This window comes from Haemaphysalis longicornis, unplaced genomic scaffold, assembly GCF_048455015.1.
Source record: "Haemaphysalis longicornis isolate Haplotype H1 unplaced genomic scaffold, Haemaphysalis longicornis Haplotype H1 scaffold_1, whole genome shotgun sequence".
In the NCBI taxonomy this organism is placed as follows: domain Eukaryota; kingdom Metazoa; phylum Arthropoda; class Arachnida; order Ixodida; family Ixodidae; genus Haemaphysalis; species Haemaphysalis longicornis.
The window spans coordinates 298,920,664-298,944,388 of NW_027526203.1; the positions used below are offsets into that span (position 1 = coordinate 298,920,664).

A 23,725-nucleotide genomic window follows, 5' to 3' on the forward strand; every position below is an offset into this window, starting at 1 on the left:
AGCTTGCCATTCAATTTCGGAGGAAAATGGGGGGGGGGGGGGTACCAAGATTATTGCTTTGTGAGTTCTCCTGGATCTTACCTGGCCCCGACAAAGAGTGCAGAAGTGTAATTATAAAGTAAATAATTTTGACACAGAGACGTGACTTGTGATTGACCATGATGAACGAACTGTCGTGCTTCCGACGCATGTACGGGCTGAACTGTTCAAAACTTGGAAGCATTCTTGAACATGCATTCAACGTGTTTCAAATCCGATTACTTCTGCGGGTGAGTGCCGCCTGTTTGGGACGCAGCCAACCCGCCGATGTGAAATAGGTTGAAGCGTAAACGATATGGTTCTTAAATGTTGCATTAGAGATTATTATTGTCGATGCCCTTAGCGCTCGAGCCCTTATTTGCCGCCTGCCTATATCTCGGACGCCCACTGCAGGAATCATGCGACGCAGACGCGTTCCCTGTAACAGTGTCGTAGCCCGAAATTGACAAACGCCATACCCCCCCCCCCCTTCCCCTCCCCCACTCCGTGCCTCGTCAGTCACAGTGCCATATCCGTTATTACAGTTTCTGGAACGGGGCGGTTACACGCGTTTTTCGCTCATTTCGATCTCTGTTCAGTATTTATTAGTTATACTCCAGCAACTGGCTTCACTGCGCTGCGCAGCACTATAACGTCATTTCTGATGACTTCACGATGACAACGGACACGAAGAATAGAGAGAAAGTCTGAGATTTGGAATCTATACGCATCCACAAAAGGGGCAAATTTTCTGCACTTTTTTTCTTTTCTGCTGAACTCTCAAAAAGAAAAAAAAAAAGAACCGCGTGCATCAAAGTGGCCAACAAATATGGCCCCCGTTGAATTGGAAGCCGGTCTATAGTTTATAGATCAACAATTTCTACAGGAAGTCCCAGCTGTCCAAGTACTGGACTTTGACTTCGCAGCGCCGGTGTCTGCGACTCCACGGGTGAAAAGTGCTGAACAGCGTGTTGCACGGCCGAAATACGTCGGATCGCCGCTAAAGCCAGCGAATCGCCCACAAGCATGGCGTACCTGCTTGTGCGATACGCGTTTCTGACGCAAAGTGGTTTCGGAGTATGTGCTCATGCTATTTTGGCGCAATATTTTGCTTGCTTCTTTTTCGCATTTGTCGATGAACCGAGGCGGTAAGTGCGTGGTTCCAAAACTTCGCGGCAAAAATGTACGCGCACCATATTTTTACTATTTTTTAGGTCTAAACAAAATGAGTCTTTAATGAGCCGCACTTAATAGATCACAGATTGAAGCAACAGTTTGCTGGGTTCCCTCGGTTCAATTAGTTTTCAGCTCCGGGGTCTCCTCAGCTTATACCGTCGTACTATATACGCGCCGCTGCGCTGCCTTTTCGTGCACTCACTTTTTTGGTGTTCCCAGCCCCCACATTGGTGACCAGGAACCATAACGCATTCATATGACCAAGTACTGCTACCGAAGTTCTAACCATGTTACGGTTCGCACTGATCGAGGGATTACATGCAACTTAACGTGATTGCGCTGAATTAATTTGAGACCGCTACCCTTAGCCAGTCTCTTTTATATTCTTCATATTTTTTAAGAGAGTGAGGTAGTGTATTCATCCAGCTGACATTCTACAAGTGAATGCATGCTAGCCAAGGCATTGCATCTGTTCACGAGGCCTGAACGGGTTTGATCATAGCGGCGGATAATCTGCACCAGCTTACATCGTGTTCAGTGAATTGGCCACCCGAAGCCGCTTTAATCCCCTCGGAATGAAATAAATAATTGAATCTAATTATGGTGCTCGATGGAGGCCGCGTGCTACTCCGACATGCAGGGCGCAATTTTGCGCGCGTCTGCGTCCAACGAGATTTCAATGGAAGACCCTATAAGCTCGTTTCGTTCGGACGGTTTCGCTACAGGCAATCACGAACGGTCGCGACGAGGCCAATTATTCGGCTCCCTTTTCAACTCACAGAATAAATATCGGGGCCCGTTTGAATGGTCCATTTAAGTGTCACGAGGGACTGGAGAGACCATAAACCGGTTTCATTGCTTTATTCAGCAGAACAGGTGGACTGGGAGAAACAGCTCGAACATAATTCACGCATGAACGTTATTACTTTCCGCGAGTGGGCTAGCCCAATTTCCGTTTAGCTCCTTTGTTCATGCGTACTACAACTTTGCACTCCAAGAAACAGCCGGAGTTAGGCTTCACCACAACACTTCAGAATAAAAAATCAGCGTGACCAATTGTGCGAATTGGGCAAATGACGAGGACCGGAGTAAAAAATAGAAGCTGCGGAGGAACAGCGGTTCAAATGCAAGCCCTGCGGGGTTGTCCGTGCGCATGTTCCCGGTAAGATTCTGTTATTCGGTGGTCCATCAATCCTTCGCACCACACGGCAGGCTAAACTTCCCCTCTTTATTCAAATCTGAGCTGAGAGCTTTTACGACAAATGTTCCCCAATCGTAAGCAGCACTAAACCTAGCTTCCCATTTCTGCGGTTGTGTGCATGCCTCGGAAAAATAAAATGCATTCCGCAGTTCGTAAGTACTGGAGGTTGAACCAAGACCCGAATGCTCCCGAACCTTGGATCATAAATTTTTGACCCCGATTAGTTCATGATAACGCCGGTGATGACGCACAATCGTTGACTGGAACGCATTACTCATGCCACCGTCATAGATGGTGTCCAGTTTCATGAACTAATACTCGCCGAAGTCGTGAATTGAAATCAGAACTATCACTTTTTATTGTAAAATTTGTTTGATACATTGCTGTGTTTGTTTTTGTACCGCGACTTTATTGTCGTTGTTTCTTTGATGTTTATTCTTACGTGTTATTTGGAGCTTGTATTACCTTGTCATATTTGTATCCGCGCATGTGCTGTTCGTTCCGTGTTTTTTTTCCGCAGCGAATATCCTTTTTTTCTGTGCATTGACTACCTCTTAAATAAATAAATAAATAAATAAATAAATAAATAAATAAATAAATAAATAAATAAATAAATAAATAAATAAATAAATAAATAAATAAATAAATAAATAAATAAATAAATAAATAAATAAATAAATAAATAAATAAATAAATAAATAAATAAATAAATAAATAAATAAATAAATAAATAAATAAATAAATAAATAAATAAATAAATAAATAAATAAATAAATAAATAAATAAATAAATAAATAAATAAATAAATAAATAAATAAATAAATAAATAAATAAATAAATAAATAAAATAACTAAATAAATAAATAAATAAATAAATAAATAAAATAACTAAATAAATAAATAGAAGGTATAACTACCCGGGTTTACTGCGAAGGTTTTATAGGTTATTATAATGTCCCGCAGGAAGAAGAATAATTTGCCCTGACTGGCGGATTCCGGCGCAAACGGCAACGAAAGCAAAAAGAAAGAAAAACAGACGCATACGGGAAATTGGCTAGAAATGGCAAGCCAAGCCGGATGCCTTCTAGACCGATCTAGAGTTATTTGCCCCGGCCCATGTCCACATATGCGCAAATGGCACATGCACGCGCCAGGAATTGACCAATAATTGATCGAATATGCGTGCTACGCGATATGAATGCCGAGTTGTCCTCTTGCATGCTTGCCAACCAACTCGGAAATTCTGTTTACGGATTCCGTGCGCTCTATTGCTTGCTTAGGCAAAGGGCAACTGCCATTTGTTTATTAATTTATTACTTGAACTCCAAGGCACAAGCGGAATCAGGTTGCACTCAATTCAATTCGACTGATTTTTTAATTATGAGGTTTTAACGCGCCAACGCTTCACATGCGATGAGGCGCGCCGAGGGCTCCGGATTAAGTTTGACCACCTATGGGGATCTTTAACGTGCGCCGAAATCTTGAACACACGGGCGTTTTTGCTTTCCGCCTGCATCAGAAAAGCGGCAACTGAATTTCATCCACACGTGAAAAGAACAGCTCCGGTTGTCAGGCGGTCATTCCCCCACACTATAAATGACCTATTTGTTATATGCAACGCTTTGGTGTACTTCAGGAACACATGAGTAGTAAAATCACTACCGTTTATTCGTCATTTCTTTTGGGTCTTCCGGTTGCAACAGCAGCAAAGTGTTGACCCTAGGAACTGCGCTAAATATTGCTACAGGCTCCGACACAGAGTTCCATTTTATTGAGACCGGGCAGTGGCAGCGACCGCCGTAACAGCGCCGTGTCATCCGATCACCTTCGGGAAGATTCTGCACCGGTGGTAGCACGCGCAAGTGTGCCGAGTGGCGACCAGGACACGCGGAGGCACGTAAGCGGACTGGACGGGCAACGCGTTCGCAGCGCGAAGGAGTGTACTCTCGACGGTGGCACCCTGTTTACGTCTCTGCAGGGGCGGTATTCTCGTGTTTTGTCCGTTTTGTGTCCATTTAAAAAGTGTCCGTTTTGAGCAAGCCCTGATTGGCTAAAAGCGAACACCCGGATGTGACGCCATGCAAGCACGGCGGAGCTATGAGCCGCGGTTTCTCGGAGCAGACGATTTGGAGCAGACGATTTTTCGTCGCCTCGTTGTTGGTTCGCTGGCGGAAAAATAAACACATATATAAGATAGTTTAAAATAGGTTTAGTCGTGTAAAAAGTGTTTACAAGAACAGTTGCGCAAAAGTCAACCCGAAGCCCGCCTACAACTGGAATTACGTCACAATAAAACGGACTCAAAACGGACGTTTTCAAAACGGACAAACACGAGAATACCGCCCCAGTTTCATGGGCACAATTAGGCTCGCCTAATTAAGCCTCTGTTGTCTCGTTATAATTTCATCCGTGACAATAAATGTCACTACTAAAGCGCTTTCCCAACGTGAAAAACATTTTTACCGGTATTTCACTAGCAAGCAGACGTCGGAGACGCTGGCTTTCTCTTTAACCACTTGAGTAAACGGACGGTTTTGCTGTCTCTTCTTCGCACGCATGTAGCGCGTCACGAGAGTTTGGGAAAACATCCCTAGCAGATGCTAACGCACGAGAAAGCACCCCGCACACACACACACACACAAAAAATTTATGCAATAAATATCTATGCCAGTGCACGTGAACTAATTCTGAAAAGCGAGCGTCTCACATTGCCGGTGTTTTCCTGTGGTCAGTCCTGCAGAATATTTCTGATCCTTCTTCTGACCTTCCTTTTGGCGAGCGCGAGAAGGCTGAGCATCCGGAAGCGCGCCGTGGTTCCTAAAAACGACCTGTGGTGTCGCCTGCAGCTTAGCGCTTCCTCAAGTCGATATTGTCGAAAACCGCGGCTCAAATTAGAATCTCTGAAAAATTAAGGCAGAACCCACCATCGGGGGTTGATTATGTGCATAAATTCACTGGGCGACGTTGCTCCTGTTTGACCACTGTAGGAAGCCACTTTGCCTCCAGTGATCAAGTAGGGCAACGAGGAACTACTCCAACACAAGGGCTATCTATTGCGCGTGGCGGCATCTTCCACGTGGTGGTATCTTCCACGTGGTGGCATCTAAATGCGCGGTGATGTTGGGGCGATCATTCCGCTGGTTGCGGTGGAGTCTGCGCTGGCAGTGAGATTCCGGTTGTGTGACAGATTTGGGTACGTTGACGAACTGGATGCACTTACCCGCCTCCATTCCCGCTCTCCGCTCCCCTCCTTCCCACCACCCTTTCCTCGTCACTCTGTCCTCCTACGTCTAAGCTTCACACAGAAGGCTACACAACCTAACAGGGACCGGCATACCGAAAAGTGGGTGAAGGCCATCAAGAATTATAATCGCGTTAAAGAAACAGTGTCGTGAGGGGCTAAATGTTTCAAGCTCTCACGAGCGCCTTGGTTCGTTGGCCTGTTTTCCGCTATCTGTCGTGTCGGACATGGTCACTATTTGCTCCCGCCACTTTCATCACGCCGGCAATATCTAGTCGAGCACGCTTGAAGTGTTGGTCGAAATTAAAAAAAAAAAAAAGTCCGGCAGATTGCTAAGTAATTCATTGTGTTGCGTACACCAAGCGTTCTCCTTCAGCCCATCTTCATGGTTCTGTCAACCAAGCGTTTCCGCGTACGTGGATCGCCACCTTACCACTTAACATGCACACACTGGATAAAACAGTGCAGGAATGAAGCGGTACTACCGATAATCGGTTTATAAACTCTGGAGTTCTTCCATAACCAGAGGTAACTCAAGTTAAACACAAGGCATCGGTAACACTTCCCCAACCAACAACCCTCTCCACTGTGTTCTCCCAGAACCCTTTCCTCTTTTTTTTTTCTCTTCCTTTGTTTTCTCTTTTTCTATTCTTTTTTTTCCTCTATTTGTCACCTTCCCATTCCGACGTGTAAACCTCCTCCCTCACCCGTCACCCAATCAGCGACGAGTCCTCCTCCCAACCTGCACTGCAGGCTTAACTTTTTCGCGCTTCCCGTCTGGTGACCACAAATCTTGGACAGCAAGCGAAAGAAGTTTTCACGTTAAAAAGGGACAGCGACGAAGAGCGGGAGACAAGGAGAACCAGAAAGTGCGCAGTAGGAGGAACAGCCGGCCAGAAGCGGCCACCGTAAGATGCGCAAACAACCGACGTGCTCCGTCGGTGTGGCTCGTTTCAGCAGGCTCCGCAATCAGGGCCGGCACCGCTGTGACGAGGCTAAAGCCAAGTTATGCGCCTCCGTAATTCGGAGAAGCCACGCGCAACTTGCCTCTTTTCCCGGGAAACAATCCGCACCGGGCCAGGAAGACCTCGGGCGTGTGCGCAGCCGTCGTGTTCCTTGCGGGGCTTCTGCCGCTCGTCGCCGCACACATTGCTACCCCCCTCCCCCCACTCCCCACGCTTTCTGTTTACTCTGCGTATTCGCTTGGACGGCCCAGCGCACACCCGTGATGGCAGATAAAAGCACTATAGAGTTTCGTGCGCACGTCGAGCGCAGGATGCATGAAAATTTGCTCAGCATGCAAGTATAAGCGGCCTTTTGCCCGCTACACGACGAACCTCGTCGCCGGATACTCAAAGAAACGCAGCACAAAGCTACAAGAAAACAGTCAGTCGGAAGACGCGAAACCCCTTGCGCCACCACACTTTCCCCCTAAAGTGGTTGTGTATCAAAGCGCACGTGTTCGCCGAAAAATAAAATAAAAACACCGCTCTCCGTGGTCTTGCCGCTCACACAGAAAGGATTAACAGCTGTCGGTGAGGTTTCCCGGTTTCTCAGCGAGAACGCATGCACAGCCATGACATATATTACGTACTCCTCCCTCCACCCCCTCCACGAATGCGCAAGGCATGCGCACTCGCAGAAACATACTCCTTACGCAGCAGGGTAGGAAACTGTCCTGATCCACATTCGGTACAGAAATGCGTGACTCTTGCTGTTATTTCTCTGGGAAGTTCCGGAGGCTCCCCTCTACGGGTGAGTCCGACTAACCGGACTTCAAAATGCATATTTGAGGAGCAGTTGATATGGTTTTGAGCAAAAGACCACGGTTGCGGCCGAAATGTTAGCGAAAAAAATGAAAACGTTGCCGGCGCAGTGAGTACCCACACCGTGTATGGATGCATTAGCCTCCCACGGGAACATGAGTGGAAAAATGTGCCAAGAAAACAATCAGTGGATAATTTACTCTTTGCGCCCCCGCTTGGCACGAATAGCCGACGTGGATTCCCTGCCAGACTTGCTCTTTAGCATTCCTGCAAGGTTATTATACATAGAAGGCTTTAAGTGTATCATAACGCGGTATATAAAATCGCAGATGCTGGTTCAAAGCGCGTGTATGCTATAGTTTTAAGAACGTATCGAGGATGGTACTTTTTCAGGAAGCACTATGGTACGGCGCCTGTTGACGTCGAGATGAAGGAAAAAAAAAAACGTTTCCTTGTTCTTGCTGGGAGGAAAAATGGTAAGCTAGCCCGATTTCCTATACTACTCCTTAATCTTTTTCTAACTAGCGTTACCTCGAAATGAACCGCTCCAGGTTATTACTCAGAACTAATTTAGAGCTAAAAAAAGGAAGCAGCAAGCGAAGACAGCTGCTCATGAGCAACTTTTTTTTTCTCACTACCACAATTAACGGAGAAAAAAAAATCCCACAATATTTACAACTTCACTTCGAAAGTCGACGGAAAGTAAGGACGCGTGTTAGCGGCTAATTGTCGTACAATATGCTGTCCAGCAAGCTGCACTGTCATACAATGTTTTTCGAGAGTATTTCGATAAAACAAAAGTTAAAGCCAACAAAAAGTTAAAGCCGTTTACTGTAGTATTGACAGCCGTCGTGAATTCTGTAATGTTTACAATTTCACTGTGAACTAATTATTACAACTAAGTGAAACAAATGATAGAGTCCTCCTATAGAGGCAAACTTTAGTACATTTTTTTTTTCAAGAAACTTGCATTGGGATGAGGGATACATAGCAGTTTACACTAGCTCTATAGAGCAAGCGCTCGGCGCGTGCGATGCTTTGTCGTCGCGACTTTCGTTGACACACGCTAAATTGGGAAACTGAGACATGCATACAGATCCGCTGTACAAAAAAGACGGAAGGCGCACATGCAAGCAAAAACCCCAAGGACACTAAGCGCGTCTCACGAGTTGTGAACGAGAAAGTTATTAATGTCCAATTGGCGAACGAACGGATACGTCGGTATTGCGGGCAGCGCCATGTTACGCGGCGCGCCGAGGGGGGGTGGTGGTAAAAACATTTATTATGTATGTTAATGAAAATACACGAGAGGTATGCAGGGACCGCTCCTTAAGGGGACGACCCTTACAAATACTAGGTGGAAGTCTAGTACGGAACCCGAGAGGAGCACAAGCCGCTGCAGTGCCGGAAAGGAGCGCAGTGACTGGTGAGCTTCTCTGCCGCGGGGTGAGGCAGCGGCGCCGATAGGGCGAAGCTCAGCGCGGCGCGTGATGACGTGTCCGCTTGCGCAGTAGCGATATGACGGAAAGGATCCTTTTGTTTCATTGACTGTGGCGTTCAACGCGCCGAAGCTACATCTGTGCTATGGGGCGCGACGTAGTGGAGGGCTCCGGATTAATTTCGACCACCTGAGGATATTTGACGTGCGCCGGATCTCGTCCCGCCGGTGCTTTCGCGTTTCGCCTCCACCAGAAAAGTAGTCACCTAGGCCTGGATCGAACTCGCGTTCTTGGGCTCAGAGGCACAACGCCTTATAGACACCGCGGCGGGTGATCATTCTGTTTCAAAAATTCGAATCTGTCCGACTGTGGGAACTTTTCAACACCGGAAGAAGAAGAAATCGACTCACCAGAAAATAACGAGACGAAGAATTCGAACCTTGACAACGTGCCTACACACTCTTTAATGGGCATGAAATAGACATAATGTACACACTTCAGACAAAACACAAAACGAGTTCCGATTGCACAGTTCAAGCAGCCCCGCACGCGGTGTACAAGCTCCATCCAAAGTCCAGAACGTTCTTTCTCCACATGCCATGGCTTTCCAGCCACTCTGCTTGAATTACACCTGAAGGAACGTGTGCACGCAGAATGTATTCGCAGCCCATAACAGACAAAAACAGAACACGACCAAGCTTTAAGAAAACACAAGGGAGTTTTTAACTTGAAAACTGGGTTAGAAAAGTTTTTTTTTTTTTCAGGAAAGTAACTGAGCAGAGGGGGAAGGGGGGGGGGGGGGACGAAACCGATGCCTCGGCCCTTCCGCGCGGAGAGACATGGAAGTTTGCATGGAACTTGTCCAAATGCTGATAATGTCCTACAAGAGGAGGGGGACCTTTCGCCTAATTGACGCGGACGGGGACACCAAACCAAGAGCTCATTTTAAGAACAAAAGGAAAAAAAAAAAAAAACAGAGGCACTTAGAGAAAGTAGTCCGGATGGGGATTCCTCGTCGCGGGAGCCCCTCTCTGCTCCGGAGGTGCGGCTTCGAAAATGGCGAACTCCTGCTGCAGGTGGTCGTGCAGCTCCAGAATGGCGGCCACGTTGCCGCACCTGTAGCAGTAGTTCGGGGCCGACCAGACGGTGACCAGGGTCTCGTTGAAGTGCCACCGGTACCCTTCCATCACCAGCTGGTGGGCGCGGCAGATCAGCTCAATGTCGTTGGTAACGGTGAACTGGGCCACCACGTCGCCGCCGAAGAGGAACCCGGCACCGCGCGGGTTCACCCCCCAGCCCGCCATTTCCTCCGGGTCCGACCAGAGCAGGTCGCACATTGGCCCGTCGTGTGGGACCTCCTGCTTCCGGTCGATGATGCGCATCTGATCCAGGGTCCGGATGGACGGCGAGAGACCGCCGTGGACGCAGAAAGCCTTGCCGTCGACGAGAGCCGACAGGGGCAGGTAGTCGAACACCTCCGTGCAGTAGCGCCACACGTTGGCGGAGCCGTACTTGCGCACGCTCTCATCGTAGAAGCCGTACACCTGGGTGATCTGCCGGCTCTCGTGGTTTCCCCTGATCAGCGTAATGCGGTCCGGATAGCGTACCTTCAGCGCCAGCAGCAGCAGGAAGGTCTCCACGCTGTAGAAGCCGCGATCCACGAAGTCGCCCATGAAGATGTAGTTGGTACTGGGGACATCTCCGCCCACCTTGAACAGCTCCTTGAGGTCGTAGAACTGCCCGTGTACGTCGCCGCACACGGTCACGGGCGAATCCACCCTCTGGACGTTGCCCTCCTCCGTCAAAATCTCCCGGGCCTTGAAACAGAGCCGCCTCACTTCCGACTCCCGCAAGGTCTCGCAGCGTCGGAGCTTCTCGACGTGGCGGTCCAAGTCGCTGCTGTCTCCGGCCCCTCTGTCCATATCAACGCCTTCGGAAAAGAGCCAGACACCCCGAAAGGAAAGCAAGCCACGAGAAGCAAAAAAAGTGACAGTCAGTGGTGGAAATACGGAACTGTTCTGAAGTGCGCTGTAGTTTTGTAAAATAAACTACGTTGAAGATGTAATGTTTCGCTGCAGCTGGCGAACAATAAACGGGGGCGACTGTTTCGTAGAACCCAGGTAATTTAGCCGAGAATGCAAGCAGAATCAGAATGATAAACATGGAAGTCAGATGCTTATCAGCTACCCGCACCCATCGAAACTTCATTTGTGGCGCTATAGCGCCGTGAGCGCACGCAGCCATGGGAAAAATGGAGCCTGTGCGCTGAGGGAAGGGGGGCCCCTCAACGCCCTTATTACTCCCCTGCCATTTGTTCAGATGCCTTTTTTGATTAGTTTCTATGCTGAGGGTATTTTTGTTCCATTCTTCGTTGCCATCACCGTTCTTTATTTTCACCCTTTTACTGTACCCATAAACCTATAATCATTTAAGCAGGTACCAATTTAACCCTCGTTTGAATTTTGCCGCGTAGACACAGACTGACACCGACACCAGTGATGCTGCAGCAATTTTTCTTTGTGAAATGCTGCTACGGTAATAATGAGGAGTAGCAACGCCTGGCATCATAGCGTCCCGCATCCTTGCTACTACCAGCAATACGAATCTTAGCCTGCAGGTTCAGGTAATACGTGAGGCTGCTAAGTTAGCTCAAGGAAAGGTTAGCACGACACGAATCAAGGAAATCGCGTGCAAAGGCCGCGTAGAAGTGCCGCAAAAAGCGCAAATTCCGGCAGACGACGTTTCGACCTACAGACTAACACCTCTAATGCTACTTTCAGCAAGCGGCGCAATTTTTACACGCTTGAAAAAATAAGCACGTTCCTGTTGAACTGCGCCCCACCACCTACTAATTTCCACACGCAAAATTTCCACACTTCACCAAAGACGTTCGGAGAGTTTCTAGAGGTTTGGTTCATGTACCCGTCCTGGCGTCTTGTCCCGTCTTCATTTATTGCATTTTTTTTTGTACCGCGACACATGGTATGTCATTAACGCTAACAAGGAAGCTGAAGTAAAGCGACGTTATTAACGAATGAAAACAGTGCACGATACAATTATTCGATCTGAAAAACGGAGGCAAATGCTTTGGGAAGCGCAACGTCAAAACGCACTCTTGCAAAAATAGGCAGGGACATAATGACACACGTTTCGTTTAAGAAACGACGTGCACTAGCTACAGGGTGAACGTTTCATATTTCCGAGCATATTTTGCCCGAAGCCGCAACTTAGTCATCAGGATATATTGCCAGCAGTCAATGATGGTTTACCAGCAACTACATTTTCTGTTTTCTACATTCGTTGTCCTGGATGTTTCCTCTTACCTAACTTAAATGGGATTGCTAAAAAAATATCAAGTGAACATTGCCAGAACATTGCCAGGGAGCCTACCACCGCTGACGCGTGAATCGTAGAATTTGCGGCGTGGCGACGGCGCTGGGGCGAGCTTCCGTTGACGTTCGAGCCGACACAAGGCAACCCCAGCTCCGTCGTTTCAGCAAATTTCTCACCGGGTAAAACTGGGCTTAATTTTTCACGTTGATCAGAAAAACGGTCGCCGCGGCCGGAATCGAAACCGCGCACTCGTACTCAGCAGCACAACGCCTTGGCCACATCTCCCTACAGCTGCCGTAAGGCCTGTTTTCGTCTCCGCACTGAAAAACACGGGCTCCCAACGGACGGGGCTCGTTAAAAGGACCGACAGCGGATTTTTGTTGAGTATATGTTCTCTATCCTAAATGAAAGGACGTCCTTTAGATCGCCTTATCGCGGAACGGTTTCGCTAATAACGCCCTAGAACTTTTTAAATCGAAATTTTTAGATCTACGAGCCGCGCGTGACCTCCCCAAAAATAATACTGGCAACCATGACGTATACAGTGCCACGGTACACACTTTTGTCGGTATGCGAGATGAAAAGCGGTATTTAAAAACATGTCCCCAGCTAAAAAAATCATGAATTGCAGGCTTTCTTATTTCTTTGTGTGTTTTTTTAATCACTAGCCTATTTTGCGCGAAGGCACCATCTGTTGAGATGCACGATATATATAGGTAGAATGCTGGCTTCCTGTTGTGGAGGTCGGCAGTTCGATTCTCCCCGGGCGTGTCCTTTTGTTTTTGTTTTTTTGAGCTAGCGTCGGCGTTTTTGGAAACTGAAAACGAATATTTGGGCAGAAGAAACGCCCCTGATTCAGGTATAATCGTCAAGGCTCCTTCAATGGGTCTGTTTACTGAACGCTGCTGTTGATTCTGGGCATGGAGGTTCATACTGAGAGCAACCCAGCGGCGGCGGGCGGCGTGCGTTGAAAATTTTCAAAATAGTGTTTAAAAATACATATACACTTTAAAGGGACCCTGCAACACTTGCCATCGACTACTAGTAATGTATTTTGGGATAAAGTCTATTGTCCCAGAAATCTCCTCCCGCAAGAATTATGAGAATCCGTTCACAATTAACGAAACTACGCGCGATGAGAAATCGCGCATAATCGTTCCCTCTCAACTCGAGCGCGGACAAGGCGACGAAAGCTGCGCGCTCTCTCCCGGAGAGGGGGGCGGCTCGCGGCGCTCTCTTCGGCGGCCTTCGATATGTCACATGCCGGGTAGTTTTCTCCTTTTCTCCGCAAGGCGGAGGGGCCTATTTCCGGTCTGGTGCCACAAAAAAGCAGGCATTGGTGCCTGCTCGCAAATGCGCGCTCGGGCTGGTAGGGCGTTTTTGAAGCAATAAACGTTTGTAGTCGAGTGGTCCCGTTGAAAGGGAAGTCTTGAGCTCGTCACTCAAACTCCGCGCGCACTCAAAACACAAAATAAACGGCAAAACTGTGCCTACAGGTACAGGCATAGAAGAGGTTCGTACACTGCGATGACGACGACGGAAATGGGAGAATCTAGCCGCGAATTTGAGCAGTGACAGCCGATCGGGAAGCCTTGGCCTATGTGACGTCCCTTAGGCCATGCCAGGGGTTGTATAATGAGGACCATTGAAGAGAGAGCGGTTGGTTTTCCCGCGTCTTTCACATCGATTTGCACGGCCACCGCTTCACGTGCACGTGTAATATTTGGCTCAGCTTTTCATGGCAGTGTAATCTAAACGTCGCGCTTGTTTACTTGCACTGCTCAAAGAGTGTTGCAGGGTCCCTTTAAAATTACACAAATGAATTCATTGTACTAGCGAACATTAACACAGAGACAAAGGTAAAGAGGAGACGAAACACCCGCTAGATCTAGCGTGTGTTTCGTCTCCTCTTTACCTTTGTTTCTGTGTTAATGTTCGCTAGTACGATGAATTCCTTAGTAACCAACTCGTCCTACTTAGAGCCTTGGTTATACAAATGCTTGAGTTAAAAGGTTTTCGATAAGTGAGTAAACGTTTCAGCAGTTTCAGTAGCTGCAAGGTTGGCGAGTCACGTGCCCGGGACACGTATTGTAGTAGGAACCACCACCCTTCAGATTTCGCAAAGTTTAGTGCCAAATTAAATTTATTCCCACCAATTTGTTTATAAATTGCTTGTGGTTATCCGACTATATAAAACGATGGCTTTCATATAAGCTAGAGAACATACGCGACAAAAATCGGTGGTCTGTCCCTTTAAGAAAAACAAGAAAAAAAAAAACGTTTATACGGAAGACAGGCCGAATGCTTCAGAGGAGTGACTGTTCACGGAACCCCTTACGTTGGGGTCCGTTTTTGCAGCAGGGACAAGAAAACGGGCTTTATGGCAGGGCTGTCGTGCAGCTGGCGCGACGTACCGATTGTGATTTGGAGCCGGTCGGTCACGTGATGCGCAAGGCATGATGGTATTCAGGCGCGGACATCCCGAAAACGGCGAAGCCCGCTGTTGATAGTTAACGCTATAAGACACCATTGAAGGCAAAACCACTTATAAAGAATTGTGCGATTCTTGCACTAGGGATCGCTTCGCTCTCCGCGCAGCTGGCTGTTCGGGATTATGGGTGCTCATGTGCCCGCACACTACCTAAGCAGGATTACCGTGTGGGCCTACAGTCCTCCTAGGCTTGTCAGCAATGCGGAAGCTGCATGACCTGCTCATTTAGTCACTAAACCAAAGAAAAGAACAATGAATATACAAAAGCGGTGAAAAAAAAAACGCAAGAAAGAGTACAAAAAGGGAACGTTTGTACAAGGCGGAATCAAACACGCCCTGCCTGACACCATAATTAAGAGACCCACAGCGCTACCGCAGCAGACCTAACCGGAAGCCTTGCTTACAGACAAAAATATCATTTTCTGTTGAACCTCAAGAGGCAGCGCTGGCGAAATATCCTGCGTGGAGAAAATCACGGCTACGGGCAATATATCAACTTCCTATACTTTCTTCCCAAAGCAGCAAAAGCAAAACAAGCAAAAAACCTTCAGCTACATTCCTGCTGCGCTTTCCGCTTTTCGCAATGATACAGCAATAAACATGTGAGCACGGTAGCTTCGTCTCAAAAAGCCCGCGAAGTAAAGCAGCGTCAGGCCTAACGTGAGAATGGAACACGGATTTCACGCGATCATGTGCTGGAATTCCCTCAGAAATGCCGACACTGCGGTCGCGAACCACTAAGCCGCCACTAAACGGCTAAGGCGTAAATAGCTAAATTGTAATTCCAGGGATATTTACCTTGAGCGCCGGTCGTCGGGACTGTGCGTGCAGGGACGGCGGAACGTTGGGCCAGGAGTGAACAGCGAGCGCTGACTGAGGGAGCGCGCTCCTCGCGACGGGACTCGCTCCACGCGATGAAACGTGCGGCTCGCGATGGCGCGTGGGGACTGCTGATGATGATCGCGGCGACGACAAAGAAGAAAATGCTGCCGCTCTGGGGAATTGGCCCACACGAATCCATGCACACTGAGCACAAGGGCTGCTCGGCCACACAGGTAACGATAATGTCCCCAATGGGTTGCGGGGGGCGAAGATAGTATGTTTGTAAAATACAACATTCATGACGCACGGATATTTCTCGGGAGATTGAACGCTCCAATACGTGGCACTCCGTCTAGCGGGCTCTATAAAAGGCGCCAAATGTTCTTCAATTCGATTGTGCACATTGAACCCATGGCCGTAGCGTCCGAAGACCCTTTCTGCCTTGGCGATTTTTGGCAACATACACCCTTGTGCGGTTAAACCACACGTACGGCTAAAGCTAAACTGCGGTCCCTTGACGGTGCTAGACAGGATACTCATTTTAGCATAGCATCGCGATATCAGCACAGCTGTATAGGTGCGGAGGGACCTTGCATGCGACGGCGCTTTCGATCTGCCATTGGAACAAGATTCGGTTGCTCCCGATCTGCCATTCGAACGTGTTTGCTCCAAACTGAGCCAAAAAGTTGCTCTGAAAGTGCTCCGGATATGCCATTGGAATTCAAGATGGCATTCCTGCCCGTTGGTTCCCAATTGACGGCTGATCCGCGCGCTAGGAAGTGTACTGCAGATCGGGCTGCCGCGGCCGCTCAATACGGATTGTGCTCGTCCGGCCGGACTGTATACTTGCCGCGGACGCCGTGAGCGACGGGGCGAATGCCGCCACCGAGTGGCACCGCATTCCTTGGCGTAACGCGCCCCGCTAGTTGTTTACCGCACCGGCATGGGTGGCATCTCAGACGTGGTCGGCGAATTTGTATCTAGCGTTGAGTACCGTCTTCTTTTTTATATGCGGAACGTATATAGGTAAACCCCAGCAGATTTATTGCTGCCGGTTTCTCGGCCTGTTTTGTTTTTCAGCGCGGCTTTTTTTAAAACACAGTTACTTTCGTTGCGAGCCAGGCTTACAGGCCCTTGTTATGAGCACTAGCACGAATGAAATGAAGAGGATGGGAATGGCCGTGGTAGGAGAAAGGAAAAGAAAGTGGCGACGTCAAAGGGAAGAACAGAAAGAGACAAAGAAAAGAAGCGAGAGAAAGTCCGCGGGAAAAAAACGAAAAAAAAAAGGGCGATCGATAAATAAGCCCCCCGAGAGCATAAATAAATGGGCGCCAGTAGAGAAGCGTCCGGAAACATTGCATAGCGATGAGTTTCAAGGAACAGTAAAGGCGCCCGAGGAGAAAGTGCGTTCAGTTGAAAAGTTGCGCAAAAGTATGAGATGGTGTACAAATGAACGGCAACGACGTTGAAGGGGGGTGGGGGGGCGCAATCCAGTCCTTCCTTAAGGTTTCTACTCCTTTTTATTTTTAATAGTGTTTATATCCGGTTTTTAGAGAAGTATATGTTGCCAAACAACCCCTTTTTAAGCATTGGCCAATCCCCCTACAGGACATGTGCCATGAATGGAAGGAGAAAATTAGGCGGTAACGTGAATTGGTGCCAGTAGGCTCAGCTTTGTCACAACGAAGAAAATTTAGTCACAGATATATTGTGCTTCTGTCATGGCCGCAGGAAGTTCAAACTCGGGCTTCACTCACTTCGGCCACGTGATGTTTCGTAGTGGAGAGCTACGGATTAACTGGAAGGCTTCTTTGTGAAAATACTCGATATCTCTCGCAGCCACCCGCCACTAAGGTTTATTTTCCTGATTTTTTTTTCTTTTATACACTCACGCTCATAACTAACTCTTGGTTAGTCAATTTTCAGGACTTGGCCAATTCCCACTTTGCGGACACGAGCAAAGCATTGATGGCAGCAACTAAAGGCGGCGAGAACCTAGGGCCACGCTTAACCGCAGCGAGCCAATCTGAAGCGCCGTCCCGGATTCTCGCCCCAGGTTCTTGCCGCTTAAGCTTCTAATTTATAGTTTCAGGAAGCGGGCGCACTCGCCCTCAATACGCCCGATTCCTGGCCAATCGCCCCCCTGCCCACGTGGGTATGTGCAGTGATGTAAGGAAACACAACCACGAGCTGGGATAACTCGCTTGTGCGAAGTATTGATAACTTCTTTTCGTTGTGGTGTGCCACCACTTAATCGGTATTTATACAGGGCAAATCTGATAACCACCCCTCTGTGCCACTTTTGCCAAGAAATTGAATCCGAAGAGCATTTCTTTCTTTTTTGCCGCCGATTTTCTAACCATCGGAGAAGGCTGCTGGAGATTCCCCTGCTACGTCTTGGACTGCCTTTAACTGTACCGGTGCTTTTGTCGTTTGGGGGGACTAGGCTGGGCCGATGCCATAGGGACGTGTGCAACGCCATCCACTCCTTCATTTCGGAAACAGCTCGTCTGCAGTGTTAAAAACATTCCGATTAGGCTGACTTTTACTATAGTTTTCCTATTCTTCTCTCTATGGTTTTTTTTATCGTGTTTTCTCTCTCTCTCTCATTAACCTAGACCAAATTCTTTCTTCTGCTCCATTACTTTGCCTCGCATGATTGTTTGTAATGAAAACATAACTCTTCTTGGCCAATCCCCCTAAGTGGGTATGCGCCATTTTTCGGGCCACCACCACCACCACCACCGAAGACGCGGCGCAAGCCTGGGCAAGAGCCCTTGAACGCATCGTGCCCTTGGGCTCGTGGACTCGTGTTCCAATGGCTCTATCATCAACGTCCTCGGGCCTTGGCCCCTCCGGCCGCGGCATAACCGCTACCTACTGTAGCCGACTGTCCACGGGCTGGCTGCCTGGTGTACTTCGTACTTTCGTCTGCTTCCACTCAGGCAGGCCCTGCTGCCCTCAACCCTGCGGCAAAGGCTTTGTCCGAATGGTCCAGCAGCAGCGCGCTTGGCTGCTATGCTGCCGCAACAGTTCAGCGTCCTTTGGAACTGATTTGCGAAGACCGGTAAGCCAACACTGTTGTTTTGAGAGAGGGACACTGCAATGTATCGTTGAGATATTTTCCCCTGTTTTGCAGTTCCATTTTATTTTGGTAGTACACGTTGTTCGTTCTCTATCTCGTCGATGGCCCGGCGTCACTAGCTCTTTGCTCCATCTGGAACAACGCGTATACAGTTCCAGCTGCGGCTGAACGCGGGGCTACAAACGTCCGCCCTGCCGCAAGTGGAACGAACCATAACGGTGCGAATGGTTGCGGATATTCGCAACTCTCGTTCCAATGCGTCTACTCTAAAACAAATTAGGTCTCCTTCTGCTACTTCTACGGTCTGTTTAAAACACAAACGCGTCATCAGGCTGTAGCCGCTGTTGCCAGAAAGTGGCTACGGTGCGACACCATTTATATAGAAGAGAGCAGGAACTCCCACGTGAGAATTGTCGAATAAATGTTTAAGCTGCTATGCTATACACCGAGACCCTTTGAAGTCGGCTTCGCTACCATGCACATGAATTTCTGGGAAGAAATCTTTATTTAGGCACCGTACATGAAGTCTGACACGAAAGTAGGAAGGCCGCATGGCATTTCATTAAATATTTACATAAAACCCGATGTATCCATATAAAACGCATTATATACCAATATCCTTTAAAGTCGGCTCCAACACTGCACACAAATACACTGCTGGGCCAACATTTTAAGGCAATGTAGGAAGTCTCATATCAAAGTATGAATGCGCGGCCAAACTGTGACACATCAATCATTATAAACGTACTATTGTGAGCAATATGAAAGGGAACACAGGAACGCGTGGCAAACAGCCTCGAAACAGACTCGGAGCGATACGCGGATGGCGCTGTTAAAATCAAAGGGGGAAGGAGGGCGCTCTTCCACTAACTCTTGGCACTCCCACCACGCTGGGATTTCTACAAAGCAGCAGTTAACGTCATTTCGCCGATATGGTATCGTCGCAGAGCCGATAAGACGCACGGCGGGAATGGGAACAGTTGTTAGAACAGCGTCCCCCTTTCCACTTTGTTTCCGACGGCGGCCGCTGCGTATCACGCATAGCTGGGTCTGAGGGTGTTTTCTATGCGTTCCTGTGTTCCCTTTCATATTGCTCATAATATTACATTGAGGTTTTCTTGTTGAGTCGACACGCGAGTCACGAAGATCGCCTTAACATTTGACGGTCAGGATAAGTTAAAAAAACGGTTACAAAGGTTTTCAATGAGCTAATTACATTTACACCCACACCACCACCTTTCCGTCCATGAACCCTATGCCACAACAGCAGACACAGCGTTCAGCACTTTATATGGGAATGCGGCAAGCTGGACAAAGAAAGGTGGAGACACAAACCACACCATGTTCGCACATACGAAGACTGGATTAAGCCACAGACAAACCAAAAGAAAATGTCCCTCTGGTCTTTCGCGAAAAATGCCAACCTTCTTCAGGGAATTCGAGTTGCCAGTGTGCGGGGCGGACGTAACGGCACCACCAAGCTACCAGTCGATCCTCTCGGAAAGTTACTTTCCCCCGAATGACCTTCACTAAGTGGTCCGTGTGCGAGGCGGATGTGTGAAACGAACCGATGCCACCTGCGAACAATATTCTTTTTTTTTTCTTTTTTCCCCTTTTTATTCTGCTCTTCCTCTTCCCCAACATGAGGCGTTGGACCTCTCCTTTATGAATAAATAATTCATTTGATGTTTTACGCGGGTACGAATGTAGCTGGAGAAAAAAAAAAATTGGCGCCATCCACGGAGAAAAAAAAAATTGGCGCCATCCACGCCGTGAAGGTGGTTGGAAAGCAAAGCTGTAAACGACACCCACAACTTCCCATGCGACGTCAGTTGAATTCACACACGTGGCCCTACAGTGAGTGAAACCAGGAATTCTTCCAGCCGCTACCTGGAATTCGCAAGGGCGGCGTATCGAACGCAGAAGCGTCGGCCACGCCGGGCTAGAGCGGCGGACGCCGCCGCTGTAGCCCGGCCGTGCGTGCATCGACAGAAAGAAAACGGCGAGGAGCGTGTTTCGAAGGGTGAGACAGCGGAACCTAGCCATCCTGATGTGCTAGTTCCGGGCTACACCACCGCGCGACAGAAGCGCAGACACCGAAACAATTCGGCATGTGAGCTTAGTGACTCCCATTTATACCGATTTAAACTAGTTAGTTTGAGTATTGCGTGAAAACGGAGGGAACTTTTATAATCACTATTTATCAGAACCAGTTGCTCCTTTTGCCTTTTGTAATACGTAAAACAACCGAATTGGTATTCAGCAATTTTTAAAAAACGGAGTCCCATTCGTGACAAGCAGTGCGCAAAAGGTAGCGTTTCTCCAGCGGCCAGATGTCTGTACGTGGTCTCTACATTTTATTTCCCGCCCTGCAAATCAATCCTTAACGTATCTCTGCCGTACGACCACTTAATTCCGTCTGGTCCGGTTTCCCAGGAGGCGCTGTCGAACAAGTTAATCAAGCCGTGCGAAGGAAGCGCGCAATGGACGAGAAGCTGCGCCAAAACAGGCCCAAAACAACCGTCGCTAAAGCAGACAACAGAGCCGGCGGAATGGTCCCGCCTAGGCGCCCGCCAGGGTGAGCAGCTCAGGCGCGCGGGGAACGCTGGGTGATAGCGCCCATTCGCCGCACCATCTGCACTGTGCTCCGTGAGTGAAAAGCGCCCTCCCCCTCCCTAGCCGCGTTGGGAGTTTCTTGTCCCGCACGCCTTGACGAAAGCGTTGGCTGGTAGAGGTAGAAAGCTTTGCTTTAATAATACCACCTGCACAGTGTGTGCAAACTCGGAACAGAACAAAACTGAAACCCCGCATACGGTAACTACCGTAGAAGAACGTTGCGCAAGAACCAAGCAGCAGCTCGCACGACCGCAGTGTCTGCTAGGAGCCATGCTCTATTTCTTCGCTCTTGAACGAGAACCTCTGCGCTGAGCGGACACGGAGTCACGCACCGCTGGTCGCGAAGAATTTGCAATTAGGCAGGCGGAGAGCTTTTTTCATCAATCTTGAAACAGAGCCACCTGATTCAACGTTAATTGGGGAGGAACGCAGCCGGGCAGCATGTGGAGACGGCGAACGACTTCGACATCACGCCTACGCCACAGGCCCATTAGCTATTCGGGAGCTACGTGCGCCAGAACTAATCACTGCAGACCGCGCAACTCCACCAACTAAGCTGCGCAGAAAAAAGTCGGATAGATGTATAAATTAGAATATTCCCCGGGCTCGACGTTTTCGTACGGAAACAACGGAATTAAAACGCGCTCAGGGGTCCAGCAACGATATATTCCCCGTTATCACACGTTTTCCTCGCAGTTTTTACTGTCCCAAGAGGATCGGGACATTGTATTGTGCTCAGTTCTTATTTTATACGCATTTCTTTGTCTGTACTGCGTTTTCTTTTCTTCTTTTCATGCTTTCTTCCCCAGTTCCAACGCTCCCCAAAAGGACGTGATCAGATCTTAACAAGCGAAAGGAAGAAAGGTCTACCTGCTTGCGCGCAGTTTCAGTCTTGGAAAAGACACAAACACCAAAATTACGCCCTCCCACTGCAGTCCGTCGCAAAAAGAAAGGAAAATTTCCTTCCGCCTGGTTTAACGGTGCTCGTTCACGCCCTGCGTACAACCTTGTCCCAGTCAAAAAGATTGTCATGGCGGATTAATAGTTATGTTAAGCTTGACGCAAACTGAATTTAATTAAGATAGATAATTAGGGCAGAAGATGGGACAGCCAGCCTCTAGGCATTTCTCGTACTCTCTGAATGATGCCGCCGGGCGATTTGTAGAAATTCGTTGATGCTGCTCAAAAAAATTGGCCCGAATCCATAATGTGAGCTTGGTTGGACAGCGAAGCCAATTGAGTGCACGACACAAAACACCACTGACCAGGGCGCAGTTCAAACGAATGGAATACGCAAAGCACGATTGCTTGTAATTTGCGAGATAGCATACTTCTTAGTTTATCAGCCTAATGAAACTTGGGAGCCCCACATTTTTATTCTAGCAGACAAGCATGGGGCTGTCAGTTTCACGATGGCTGCTGGAATGGCTTGGGATCGGCGGCTTCGGGCTTTTTTTATTAAAGCTGCAACTGATAAGTGCTAAGATAAAACTTTCCGCGGTTATATGATCGTTTGTGCAGTAAAATGTCATATATGTTTCGAGCTAGTTTCGACATCACGTGAGTTACGGACTTTTTCTGAAGTCGAGGTTTTGACGGGCACCCCTCTGATCGGGAGGATACACCGAACAAGAAGTCACACGAAGGCAAGAAGTTTGAAGGCACCGACCAATCAATAAAAAATAAAATAGAACACGTTTCTGCTCCCGCATGGGAGCCTTGTTCGCAAATGGGTTTAATGGTGACAGGGACGGCATTAGGTAGGTTTTAACACGTGCCGTAAGTAGACAGCGCGCATACGTGGGCGCAGGGTAACACTGTGCCGATTAAGAGTGTGTTACGTAGTCTGTATTACGAATGATTGTAAGTGTAATCTTCAGGCTAGCTTTTCCTCAGTTTGTCTCGTGTTTCGTCAGTTGTGAATGTTTTCTGTAAACATACTCCACCTGTACAAGCCCAAGTATTCACACCAGACGGAACTTTCAGAACATTTACAACTACACTGTGAACTAACCACACCAAAGAAGTGAAACTCGGTACAATAGCAGTCATCTTAGCTATCAACTGCAGTACGTTTTTTTTTTTTTTTTTTCAAGAGAGATACTCTCGATTGAGAGCTAGAGAGCCCTCGCGAGAAAGTTGACTTTGCCTCACGGCGTTTTGTGTCAGCGCACACCGGACACGATTTAGCCATTGGCGGGGTAGCGGTACGCAGCTTCGCAGTAAAAACAAATGCTTCCAGTTGGGCTCAATTTGTCCAGCCAGGCGTACACCTCAGCTTCGGGTTCGACGTCCGAAGCAAGCGCGGTACCCGTGACCTCGCCATTGCGCAACAGGAGATCATACTGTTTCCCTGGCTACTGTCTGGTTCCGTGGAGCCAACATACTAAGTTCTCACTTTTGCCTTCTCAGAAAAGTGCTCACCAGGAACGCAATGGGTTAGGAAGCGATCGAGTGGGCGTGGACGTCCACACAAGTTTTCTCGGGGAGGGAGGGTAGTGTTAGAGGTGGGTGCAGACGGTACATAAGGTACCATA

The 23,725-nt window shown here is 48.3% G+C and overlaps 1 protein-coding gene, 1 long non-coding RNA gene and 1 pseudogene across 11 annotated transcripts in view; 1 reads left to right on the plus strand and 2 right to left on the minus strand.

The window, feature by feature from the left end:
- LOC144148956 (inactive dipeptidyl peptidase 10-like) overlaps positions 1-23,725 on the minus strand; it is a 541,623-nt gene that overhangs the window by 142,782 nt on the left and 375,116 nt on the right. The window lies entirely within an intron of this gene.
- The window catches only part of LOC144170009 (uncharacterized), a 28,054-nt gene that overhangs the window by 2,453 nt on the left and 1,876 nt on the right, over positions 1-23,725 (plus strand). The gene's annotated exons all lie outside the window — the stretch shown is intronic.
- LOC144169998 (serine/threonine-protein phosphatase 4 catalytic subunit B pseudogene) lies at positions 8,742-11,051 on the minus strand (annotated as a pseudogene).